The sequence below is a fragment of the Rattus norvegicus genome, chromosome 17 (assembly GCF_021556685.1).
Source record: "Rattus norvegicus strain SHRSP/BbbUtx chromosome 17, alternate assembly SHRSP_T2T, whole genome shotgun sequence".
NCBI lineage: Eukaryota > Metazoa > Chordata > Mammalia > Rodentia > Muridae > Rattus > Rattus norvegicus.
Genome location: NC_141550.1, coordinates 88,506,005 through 88,517,500, shown reverse-complemented (window position 1 = coordinate 88,517,500; position 11,496 = coordinate 88,506,005). Strand labels below are relative to the sequence as shown.

Here is an 11,496-nt window from a genome sequence, read left to right as displayed (position 1 = left end):
CTTTCCTACTTGTCCCCTTGTGTTCCAACCACCCAACCCACATGTCTCTAAACTCCCTGCTTTCTGGAGGACAGTGCTTCTTCTAAAGTTGACGTTCCTTATGCCAGGGAAACTCCTCCCAAGGTCAGCTTTAAGACACCAGACCTTGACACACAGTCCCAGATCAGGTACATGTGGAGCAATGAAAAGTTGGTTAGACTCAAAATAGTACATAGCTGGTGTCACTGGGGAAACCATAAAGGAGACATTCCACCACCACCCCAAATGAAAGCAAAGATTTCAAAGGACAGGGAATTTTTACTGCAATTCTAGTCTTAAAAATACTCTTTCTGCTCAACTGAATGACATGAATGAGACTCCTAACCTCTCTCCAGGATATTCTGTCTTTTAAGCTCTCCCTCTCCTCTCTCCTCTTAATGACCACAACATAAGGATGTGTAAGAAAACTTTTACTTCCCCATCTTCAAACAAAACTCCAGATTTATGTTTACGACCCAGTGACAATCACAGCTATGTATGGCCAAGATGAATGCCTTAGTGGCCAGAGACCTTTTCTCCAAAGAAACAAGCAATTGGCATCCTCACTACCCATCAGACTGAAAGGCACCACAGCCCTTGGCATTAGGGGATGCACTGTGAGGAACTGTGGGTTGGGGGTTGGGGTGGGAGGGGAGAGGAGCTATCACTGTCATCCCATGCCCTCAGAGGACTTGGCTGCAGTTCTTCTTTCTCCATCCTCACCCTTCTCTATTAACACTGAAACAGTGAGGAACTGGGAAGTTCAAATAAATCAATCTTTGCAGAAAAATGAAGAGAAGGCAAAGAGGCACAGCCAAACTCAGTGCACAGTCAACTCTGTGTACAGTCAACTGGGTGTGCAGTCAACTCTGTGTACAGTCAACTCAGGGTACAGTCAGCTCAGTATACAGTCAACTGGGTGTACAGTCAACTCTGTACAGTCAACTGGGTGTACAGTCAACTGGGTGTACAGTCAACTGGGTGTACAGTCAACTGGGTGTACAGTCAAATTGGTGTACAGTCAACTGAGTGAACAGTCAACTGAGTGAACAGTCAACTGGGTGTACAGTCAACTGGGTGTACAGTCAACTGGGTGTACAGTCAACTCGGTGTACAGCCAACTGGGTGTACAGTCAACTCAGTGTACAGTCAACTGGGTGTACAGTCAACTGAGTGAACAGTCAACTGGGTGTACAGTCAACTGAGTGAATAGTCAACTGGGTGTACAGTCAACTGGGTGTGCAGTCAACTCTGTGTACAGTCAACTGAGTGAACAGTCAACTGGGTGTGCAGTCAACTCTGTGTACAGTCAACTGAGTGAACAGTCAACTGGGTGTACAGTCAACTGGATGTACAGTCAACTCAGGGTGTAGTCAACTCGGTGTACAGCGAACTCAGGGTGCAGTCAACTCAGGTTGGGTAGAAGATTAGAGAAGACCTCAGGCTTACAGGCCTAGGTCAGGGTTGAAGGAGAACAGGGGTCATGTGACTTCTCCCAGGTACTGGAGGAGGGCTTACCTCTCCCTAATATCTTCCCAATTCCAACCCAGAGCCAGTCTTGAAATATGAGGGTTCCTCTTTTAGAATCATTTACCAATATGCCATTGTTAATGACAGGTACTCAAGAAGAGAATGGTGGGTGTATGAGAAATGTGAAAGAGATTTTGGTCCTCGTTTTCCTTTTTAAAAACCTGGGATGAATCAGGCACGGTGGTCCATGCCTGTTTGCCAGGCAACCAAGGAACCTAAGGCAGAAAGATCTCTTGAGCCCAGATGTTTAGTGTCACACCCTCAACTCAAAATAACAAAAGAAATGAGGTACCAACCTCCTCACCTAAGACTCAGAGAACATCTCAAAAGTGGGGGTGGAAAGATTTTAGAGCCAAAGGACCAAAAACTCTGCTGTGATAAAGTGTTTAGATATGACATGAAAGCCACACCCACAAAATCTCAACAACATGGCTACAGAGATGAGGTCTGAATAATGTTAACACCAGTTGACATGCCAACTAGGATGGGAAACGTTTCACATGGTCCAATCCCTCACACGGCCCCACCTCTTCACATGACCCCTCCCTTAGATGGTGAGCACAAAGGAATGATGAAAGAGGAAAAACAATCTTCCCCAGAGACAACTCTCTAATGGTTATTCAATAACAAGTGATTAGACCTAAAAATACATACATGCCAGCAACGCTAAACAGCTCATCAGGTTACATTTATATACTTGCTCATAAATATTTATAACAACATTAAAGAAAAAGAGGCCATGATTTTGAAAACGAAAAGAGAATGCTAGATGCTGGAGGGAGGAGAGAAGGGAAAATGATGTAATAATATTTTAATTAAGCTAATATATGATATATTATATATTATATATATATGTCAAACAACTGAGGTGTGAGAAATACATGAACATGGACAAACACTCTTGCAATCACAGAAAGGTACCACATGCAGCACACATATGCACATACACATACATATGCCCCACCACCATCAAACACTGGAGCAGGACTGCTGCTTTTGCTGCTGTTTGTCTTAGCACCACTTTCCCTCCTGCCAGTTTTGTGGTTCTAGAAGTTTCTGTGCCTCTGTTTCTTCATCTTTAAAAAATGAAGGTTAAAAGCAACCAGTCTTTCAGAACCACTTCAAGGGTCATGTGATGTATGATCAAGCACTGAGAAAACAAAGTCTCAGTAAACATTAGCTATTACTATATTATACAAATTACTTGCTTTATATCTTTGTTTGCTAATCAACAAAAATGACAACAACTGATACAGTTTTTTAAAAAGGATACGTGGGGACATTTAGAAAATGAATTTGACAGGGCCAGCAAGCCAATTTGGAAGCACTGTTTAGAAAACTGCATCATTCAGTCACCCAGCAAATAGGAAGTCATTTGTCCCCTTGTCCTTTGGACGTACCTCTCCCCAGAGCATCAGTAGCTCTAACTACTCTCCCCATTGGCAGGTTGAGAAAGGAGAGAAAGGGGGTTTCCCTTGTCTTTCCAAATTCCCATGAAAGCCAAGTCTAGGAGAGAAACCGAGGTTGTTAATGTTATTTTGGTTAACTGTCTGAAATTTTTAAATTTTCAATTAACTTGAAAATTTTAAGTGCCTACTCCATATCATTGTGTGCTAGGTATTTTCTCGCCTCTTGACAGGACCCTTGAAAACAAGAGCTATTATCACCACATTTAACAAGGAAGGGTCAGAGAAGGGGCGGGGTCTGTCTGACCCCAGATTCTGTTGGTTTACTAACTGCATTGTGCTCCCATTTCAATCCTAGGAACACTGATGTTATCTGTCAGTAGCTATAACACTTCTTAATTATTAAATCTATACTATAAGGATAATAGTATAGCTAATAAGTATAGATAATGATATAGTTAATAATAATAACTATTCCAGAAGAAGAAGAAGAAGAAGAAGAAGAAGAAGAAGAAGAAGAAGAAGAAGAAGAAGAAGAAGAAGAAGAAGAAGAAGAGGAAGAGGAAGAGGAAGAGGAAGAGGAAGAGGAAGAGGAAGAGGAAGAGGAAGAGGAAGGAGAAGGAGAAGGAGAAGGAGAAGGAGAAGGAGTAGTAAAATGTCATTTTCCCAACTTTGGGGTGAAAAGGGACCTTCTGGGAAAAGAAATAGTTGGTAGATAGTTCAACAAAAACAAACAACAACAACAAAACCCCCAAAAAATCTCTAATGGATCTTGCCAGTTTTTCTTTGAACCGATGAAGTCTAGAGTTCTAGCATATGTGGAAGGGGACCCATCGTGCTTTGTACAATGTCTGACAGATGTGATGGCTGAGATTTCATCAACACTGGGGCTTTATCTCCTGGAGCTGCAGGGGAATGTGCTCCGCCATCTTGCTCAGTCATAAGTTCGTTTTAACAAACAAAATGAAAAGAAAAGGTTGTAAAGCAGTTGGAATTAGAATTGAGTCACACAATGTCAAGGCATTATCATTAACTTATAGGGGCGAGATAATAATGAAATAATAATGGCACTACTATTTCAATGTAAAATCCATATGTTTTACTGATGGAGAGTGGCAGGAGTGGGTGTTAAAAGGCACATCTTACGTTTGCTCTAAAGACAGTGAATTTTAAAAGCTGGAAAATAAATGAGAGATGAAGAGAATATTTGGATTTTAAAATCTGGGTGATGGAGAGAGAGAAATGGATGTGTTTGGAGTTTGTCACGATGGAGACATGCAAATGTAGTATCAGTGATCTGCCACCACAGGCTGTTATGTTTTCTCTGTGTGAGCTTGAGCGACTTGTTCTTCTGTAAAACCAGATATCATCATCTAATCTGTGTATTTTCTGGTTAACATGAGATGCTTGGCCCCACAGAGGTGTCTGGTCTGTGTCAGTGTTTTTGCTTCCAACTTTTCTCCCGTTTATGCGTCATATGCAAATGAAATGGTGAGGGGTGCGTCATATGCAAATGAGAATGGTAAGGTGGCATTTGCCAAGGTAACTAATCAGTCTACCAAATGTGCTTCGATGGGTCTTAAAAGAAGCAAATCCCTGCAGTGCAATTGTATGACTCCATTTACAGTAATCAAACATCTAGAAACTTGCTCCCAGGCCTCACTTGCGTGGAGTAAGATACAGCTGAGATAGGATGTGATAATCATTTAAAAGTGACTCTTTTTTTTTTTTTTCTTTTCTTTTTTTTTCCCTTTTTTTCGGAGCTGGGGAAAAGTGACTCTTAAAATGCTGCTCGGTAATTAGTTTTTTTTTTTTTTAATTTGGCATCATTTCAAAGTTTTATTAGATTGTTTTGACTATAAATATACTTCCCTAATTAATTTGCATGTACAAATACAACTTTCATGACACCATCAAAATACCTCAGCCTGCATCATAGATACGTCGCTTAAACTCCTGCTTAACACAACGTTATGGAAATTTTATAATTTTATAAAATTAAATTTTATAAAAATCAAAACTGCTGCTGACAAAACTCCAGCCACTTTGTAGCCAAAACACTGTATTTCTGTATTAATATAAATAACTTTCAGGGCCGGAGAGATGGCTCAGCGGTTGAGAGCACTGACTGCTCTTCCAGAGGTCCTGAGTTCAATTCCCAGCAACCACATGGTGGCTCACAACCATCTGTAATGGGATCTGACGCACATTCTGATGTGTCTGAAAACAACTACAGTGAACTTATATACATAAAATAAATAAATCTTTTTTAAAAATAACTTTCATTGCGGAAACACTCTTTTTTATCTGTATAACGCTGAGCGTTAATAAAATAATGAAGAATTATGTCTCAACTAGACGGTCTTTGAAGCTTGATGGATCTCAGCTGTGAGGGATACTTGAAGAATGACCTAGAGGCACTACTTCACCAGCTTGCCTCTCAGGTCACCCCATTATCGCTTATGGAGACTAAAGGGTACAGAGGCACCTCTTCACCAGCTTGTCTCTCAGGTCACCCCATTTTCGTTTACAGAGACTAAAGGTGGTGCCTTAAAAGGCATTTATTCTGAGACTTTTGCACAAGAGCAAATTCTGTGCCACATGGATAGCTTAGATTTTCAATTAAGAACAGACATTCATCATTTTCACTAGCACACGACTGTGCTCAGACTAGTCTAAAGGGCAGTGGAACAATTTAATACGTTAAACCCTGTCAAAAATAAACTATCAAGGGAACGACAAAAAGCTTTGAAGCTTGAAAAAGAAATGTATTTCTCTGTGAGATGTCATCTGTCTTTAGGATCTGTTTCATGTTTCTTCAAACATTCCATGTCAGCCTTTCTCCACAGCAAGATTTGAGAGAAAAAAAAAAAAAAAACTGTGCAATTTATCGCTGTGTGTTAAGAGTGTCATTGTACTGTTGTGCAGGATCGAGAACCCCAAAAGACCACCAAGGAGCCGATTCCGATGCAGTCACACCAGGGTCTTTTTTTTATTCAAGCCCAAGCTTGGGCTCACCACTGACAGGGCTGCAGCAGGACAGGAGGGTGAAGCCCAGTGCCCAGTTCAAGCAAGCCTTTGTAGAGGCAAACACCAGCAAAGGAGTTTTCAGCTTGGCACACACCTGATTGGAGGGCTTTTATTGCCCTTTAAAATGATTGGCTGGTGCTAGGAGCCAATCCATAAACTTAACTTCTGCTTTCCTCATGATTGGTAGTTGTCAGGGAGTGACTTAGAAAACTAGTGCTAGGTGCAGGTTTGTTACCTGGTGTTCGGTCTTAGGTCGGGTTCTCTCTCTCTCTCTCTCTCTCTCTCTCTCTCTCTCTCTCTCTCTCTCTCTCTCTCTCTCTCTCTCTCTCCCTCCTCTCTCTCTCTCTTTTTTTTGGAGCTGAGGACCCAACCCAGGGCCTTGCGCTTGCTAGGTAAGCGCTCTATCCCTGAGCTAAATCCCCAACCCAGGTCAGGTTCTCTAAGATAGAGTCAAGATGGAGTCGAGGAGGGGGGGAGGGTGTTTTTGTTTGTTTGTTTCCCTCATAGGTCTCTGGAAAAAGCAAGGTGACTCTAAAATGACTTGCTGTGAACGATAGAACGGTTGCAGAATTTACAGAAGTAAGAGGCTAATAGAAGTACTGAAGGAGATTAGGGTGTGTGGGGCGAGGATGGGGTGCAGATGGGGATACAGAAAGAACATTTCGCTACTTAGAAAGCTACAACCTAAAGAATTTCTGTTCTGAACACAGAAACAGGATGTGCATCCATGGCTAACTACAGATATCAGTAGGGTCGTGAACTTTGCATCTAATACAACCTCACTAAGACCGAGAGCTGCTGCATCCAAGAAGAGAAGTCACATCTATTGCGTGTCTCCTTGATGGCATGAAGTATGTCATCAGATGCTTCGCCCACTTCAGTTTACATCATCTGCCGCGTGAGGCAGTGCCTCTTTCCCAGTGTATAGATCAGGAAACGAAGACTCAAGGGAACTGCTGAATCGTTGGTCTACAGCAGAACTTGCTTTACTGTGGCAGCAAGGATCTGAGTTCCCTGTGGCTCCCCAGTTGATCGAAGGCAGATAAAGGACTTGTGGGATGATCCTGCCGATGGAAGACTTTTAAGCCATAAATTAATGAGGATCAATGAAGAAATGTCTCCAAACGGCACAGACACAGACGTTAGGAACTTGGGTGAGATAGCTTCAACCACACATCGATCTCCTGAATCCACTCTTCCTCATCTCTGTGTGGCTCGCCGGATTCTTTCGAGATGCTGACAACAGCTAAGAAGTTGAATATTCACACAAACCTACAGAGAACTAAAGGACACCACACACACACACACACACACACACACACACACACACACACACACACACTGATGGTTTGGGGGTCCTTAAGCCCTTCTCCATCTTAGGCATGAAAATACTCTTGCATGCCAGTAAAGGACTCTTCAGATGCCCCTTAGGTACTTGAAAAACACAAGTTATCTGAGGCTTGACCATGGTGATGGCACAAGTTTTGAATGTATCTATCAATGGTGAGGGTTACCTAGGACCCTGGATAGTGAATTCACTCCTGTCAAGCAGATCCATCAGAAGGTGACTATACAAGACAAACATTAAATTGTCATGTAAAACCTATCATTATCCCATCCCTTGGAGTTCTGGGTAATGCATGAGGAATTAGTATTTATTTTATTTTCACCCATCAGATGAAGTTATGTCTTAATTATTGCATGTAAATTGGTGCCAGGCGAGGCTGGACAGGTATGGGACTCAAAGCCTGACAGAACCAAACCCTTCAATCTTCGAGTCAGCCAGCCTTCTACGAAAGGGGAAGGAGGTTGCGAGTGGAACAGGAACCTCACTGCCCACCAGCAACTCTCTTCCCCTCCAAAATGAGAAGCTTCGAGAAAAGCATGGTAGAAAAGTGAAGCAGTAGACACTCAAGGTAGCTACTGTGAAAATTTAAAGGGGTCCTTCTGTACGGAAGGGAGTCTCTGTGGGCAAGGCGAGGCACTTAAATCAGCCAATCAGGGACCATGCACAGTCTGAGGTTAGAAAGGGGGCGGGGCATAGACAGGGCGTTGTAGGACACTGGCACTCATGATAAATTAGCTCTCTCTGGCTCTTGTTACTTTCTTTCTATATTTTTATATGCAGTGTTTATTAGTTAATATTACAGACTCAGCAAGGTAATGTCTGTCTTGGGATCCGCCACCAGTTTGCTCTGAAAATTCAAGAACGTCTCTCTGGGGCTTAATGAGAGACTTCCTCAGTCTTTCTAATAGTCTGGAAGACCGTAAGGCACGGCAGACAAGTATGAAAAATTGTCCAGAATCAGGAAAGAGGAAACTTCAGAGCCGAATCCAGTGAAGTTGCTCTCTGTGTCTCCCAGCATGAGCGGAGGGAGTTGAAGCCTTGAATAGAACTGATTCTTTATCTTCCTCTAAACTGAAACTGAAAGCCTGAAGGTCTGGCCAGACAGGGACCAATCACCAAGGAAGCCGTTTTTCTCCAGCATCCCCCCCAGTCTATTTCAGCTTTGGCACTGTCCTTGGCACTGTGGGAGCTGTGTCCTTTGTCTCCCGTTCTCTGCCACCTGAAAACGTCTGGCTGCTGTTCTGCAGGCCAGTCTTCTGAATTGCCTCTGGCCTCAGAGTGACGCCACTGGGGCTGAGAAGGCTCGGTGGTAGACCTCTCTGCAGGCATGAGGGACACACAAATACATACACAGTGTTGCATAACCACATGAAACTTGGGCCTCTTCCTTTAGGGACCTTTAAGGAAATTAACATTTATCGAGCCAGTTTACACTAAAGTCATTTGCATCTTAAATAACATCCCTCAGAGAGGGGAGGAGAGAGAGAGAGAGAGAGAGAGAGAGAGAGAGAGAGAGAGATCATCAGATCATCACTTTTGGTGCACTGGAAAAATGGGTAGAACAAAATCAGGTTTTTTTGTTGTTATTGTTGTTTGTTTAGTCTCTCAAATCAAAGTCACGTGCTTAAGCAAGCTTTTACTGTGAAGGATATCTAAGCACACAGAGAGGACAGATTGGTGAAGTGAGGTCCCTGCATCTATTCTACAGAGTCCCTTCCATTCCTCCTCTTTTGAAGCCAGAGAGAAACTTGGAATGTTCTTCCTGGCCCTCCCCTCTGGCCAGACAGATTCCCAGGGACTGGCTGAGACTCTGGCAGCTGAGATAAGGGATAAATATTTGTGACTGTCTGTTATTTTTAAGTCAGAAGCTGTTTATGTTGGTAAGCTCTCTAACATTCCACCACTACATTTGTGACAAATGACACAAACACCGAGTTTTAATGCTTAAAATCAAATCAGGAACTGGAGCACATTCCTTTCAGAGCCACTTCGAGCTTTGCTTGTTTTCACCATTCAGAGAACGTCGGAGACGGAATGGCATGGGAGACTTAAGTATTTTGGTGGTCCTTGGGGTGGGCAGCCAGGATTTAGGGCAGGCTGGGCAAGAAGTATTCTGCCACTGAGCTACATCGCCAGTTCCTTTATTTTTATTTTATTTTATGTATCTATCTATCTATCTATCTATCTATTTATTTATTTATTTTTAGACAAGACTCACTACTTAGCACGGCTAACTTGCAACTGACTGCTGTAGAAAAACCATCTGCTTCTGCCTCTTCAAGGCCGGGACTAAAGGCTTGTGCCACGACGCCCAGCCTGAAGGAGATTCGTGGTGGCTTCCTTAAAGGTTTTTAAACATGTAATTTGGGCAGTCACAAATACTGTGTTATTCCTGTGTCCCTTAAGCTTTCTAAGAGTAATTTAGAAATGATGAAAAGAAGGTCTGAACCCATTGGGTATCTATGGTCGTTTGTGCACTCACATACATGAACAAGTAGACATGTGAACATATGACTATAAACACAAACACATATGTATCTACGTACAGACATAGATACACATACAGACATATTCATGTACTTAGATGCTTTTCTAAATCTATATACTTCACCATTCAATTGACATGCATTTATTAAGATTTTTAAATTTGTGTTACATTTTATTTAGTGTGTGTGTCTGTGTCAATACCAGATGTTTATGTAGAGATTAGAGGACAACTTGTGGGAGTCATTCCTCTCCTTCCACAATGTGGGTTCCGGGGACCAAACACTGGTGACCAGTGGGTGGGATTTTAGAAGTCTTACCAGCATTAACAGTACTGGTAGTGAGTGTCACGCTCACGTCTGAGGGCTATCATGAACATTAACATACGATAATGTATATAAAAGAGATTCGTAAACTGTACATTCTAGATAAATGTGACTCTATTACACACAAAGCTGTTTGCCAATGATGCTCAAACCTTGCTGTAAAATTGCTTCCCCCTCATCAAACGTAATACAAAGCGATCTTTCTCAGAGCTCACTGAAGAGCATTTGCATCATGAAGTACCTCTGTGATGTTATTCTAAGGGAATGTGGAATGTGGAGAAGGCCTTTTATCCAGAGAGGCTCCAAGTCTCAGGTTTGTCATGCCATACAGAAGGCTTTTTCAGATTCACACTCTAACGAATCCTACGATCTAAGCAAGGAGCTCACAGGACAGGACAACTGAAATGTCCTTAAACAATGCTTTTCTTTTTTTTTTTTTTTTTTTTTTTTTTTTTTGGTTCTTTTTTTTCGGAGCTGGTGACCGAACCCAGGGCCTTGCGCTTCCTAGGTAAGCGCTCTACCACTGAGCTAAATCCCCAGCCCCAAACAATGCTTTTCTTATTTCAAAACACATAAGGTCTGTGTGAATCTTGCTTCTCAGAAGTAACTGTTACAGATACTTCTGGGTCACACATTTCCTGGCTTTTAAACATATGTCAACACGAGGTCGAGGAGATGGCTCAGCAGACAAAGCATCTGTCCTGGACACAGGATGGTCAGAACTTGATTTAGCCAGCAGAGTGGTGTTTGTCTGTAGCCCTAACACTAGGCAGCCAGATGCAGGCAGATCCCTGAATACATGAGTCAGGCAGCCTAGTCAAATGCTGCTTTCTGGGTTCAGTGAGAGACCCTGTCTCAAAAACAATCAGGTGGAAGTGATTAAGGAAGTTGCCTAACGTTGGTCTCCAGCATCTGCATGCACATATACATACAAGCACACACAGTAATCATAGTAGGAAGATGAAAAACTATGTCAAAATATACCCAGAAACACAGACACATAGTTGCTAACTATAGAGGTTACCAAGCAGCTCTCTGCACATTGCATAGTTTAGTATTTTGCTCAATAACATATCTCAGATGGTTTCATGTCAGCACAGTAGCAGTAATTAATGACTTTGTAATATTACATCCAACAGACCTCCTGCTACTTATTCATCTAGCCCGGGCTATGAGCTATGCTGTCTGTCCCCTTTCCTTCTATTTTAAACAATGTTAAAAGCATTCTCATCGCTACATCACTGGCTCAGAAGAAATTGCACATCACTCAAGGGCCACTTGAAGTAAGAAAGCTGGTGGTAACATTTGCTGGGCCTCGGTTCAGACAAGATGCCAGCTGGTGCTTATTAGAGTA

General features: G+C 42.4%; 1 long non-coding RNA gene across 1 annotated transcript in view; it reads right to left on the bottom strand.

The window, feature by feature from the left end:
* Positions 1-11,496, bottom strand: part of LOC148000307 (uncharacterized) — a 55,882-nt gene that overhangs the window by 23,084 nt on the left and 21,302 nt on the right. The gene's annotated exons all lie outside the window — the stretch shown is intronic.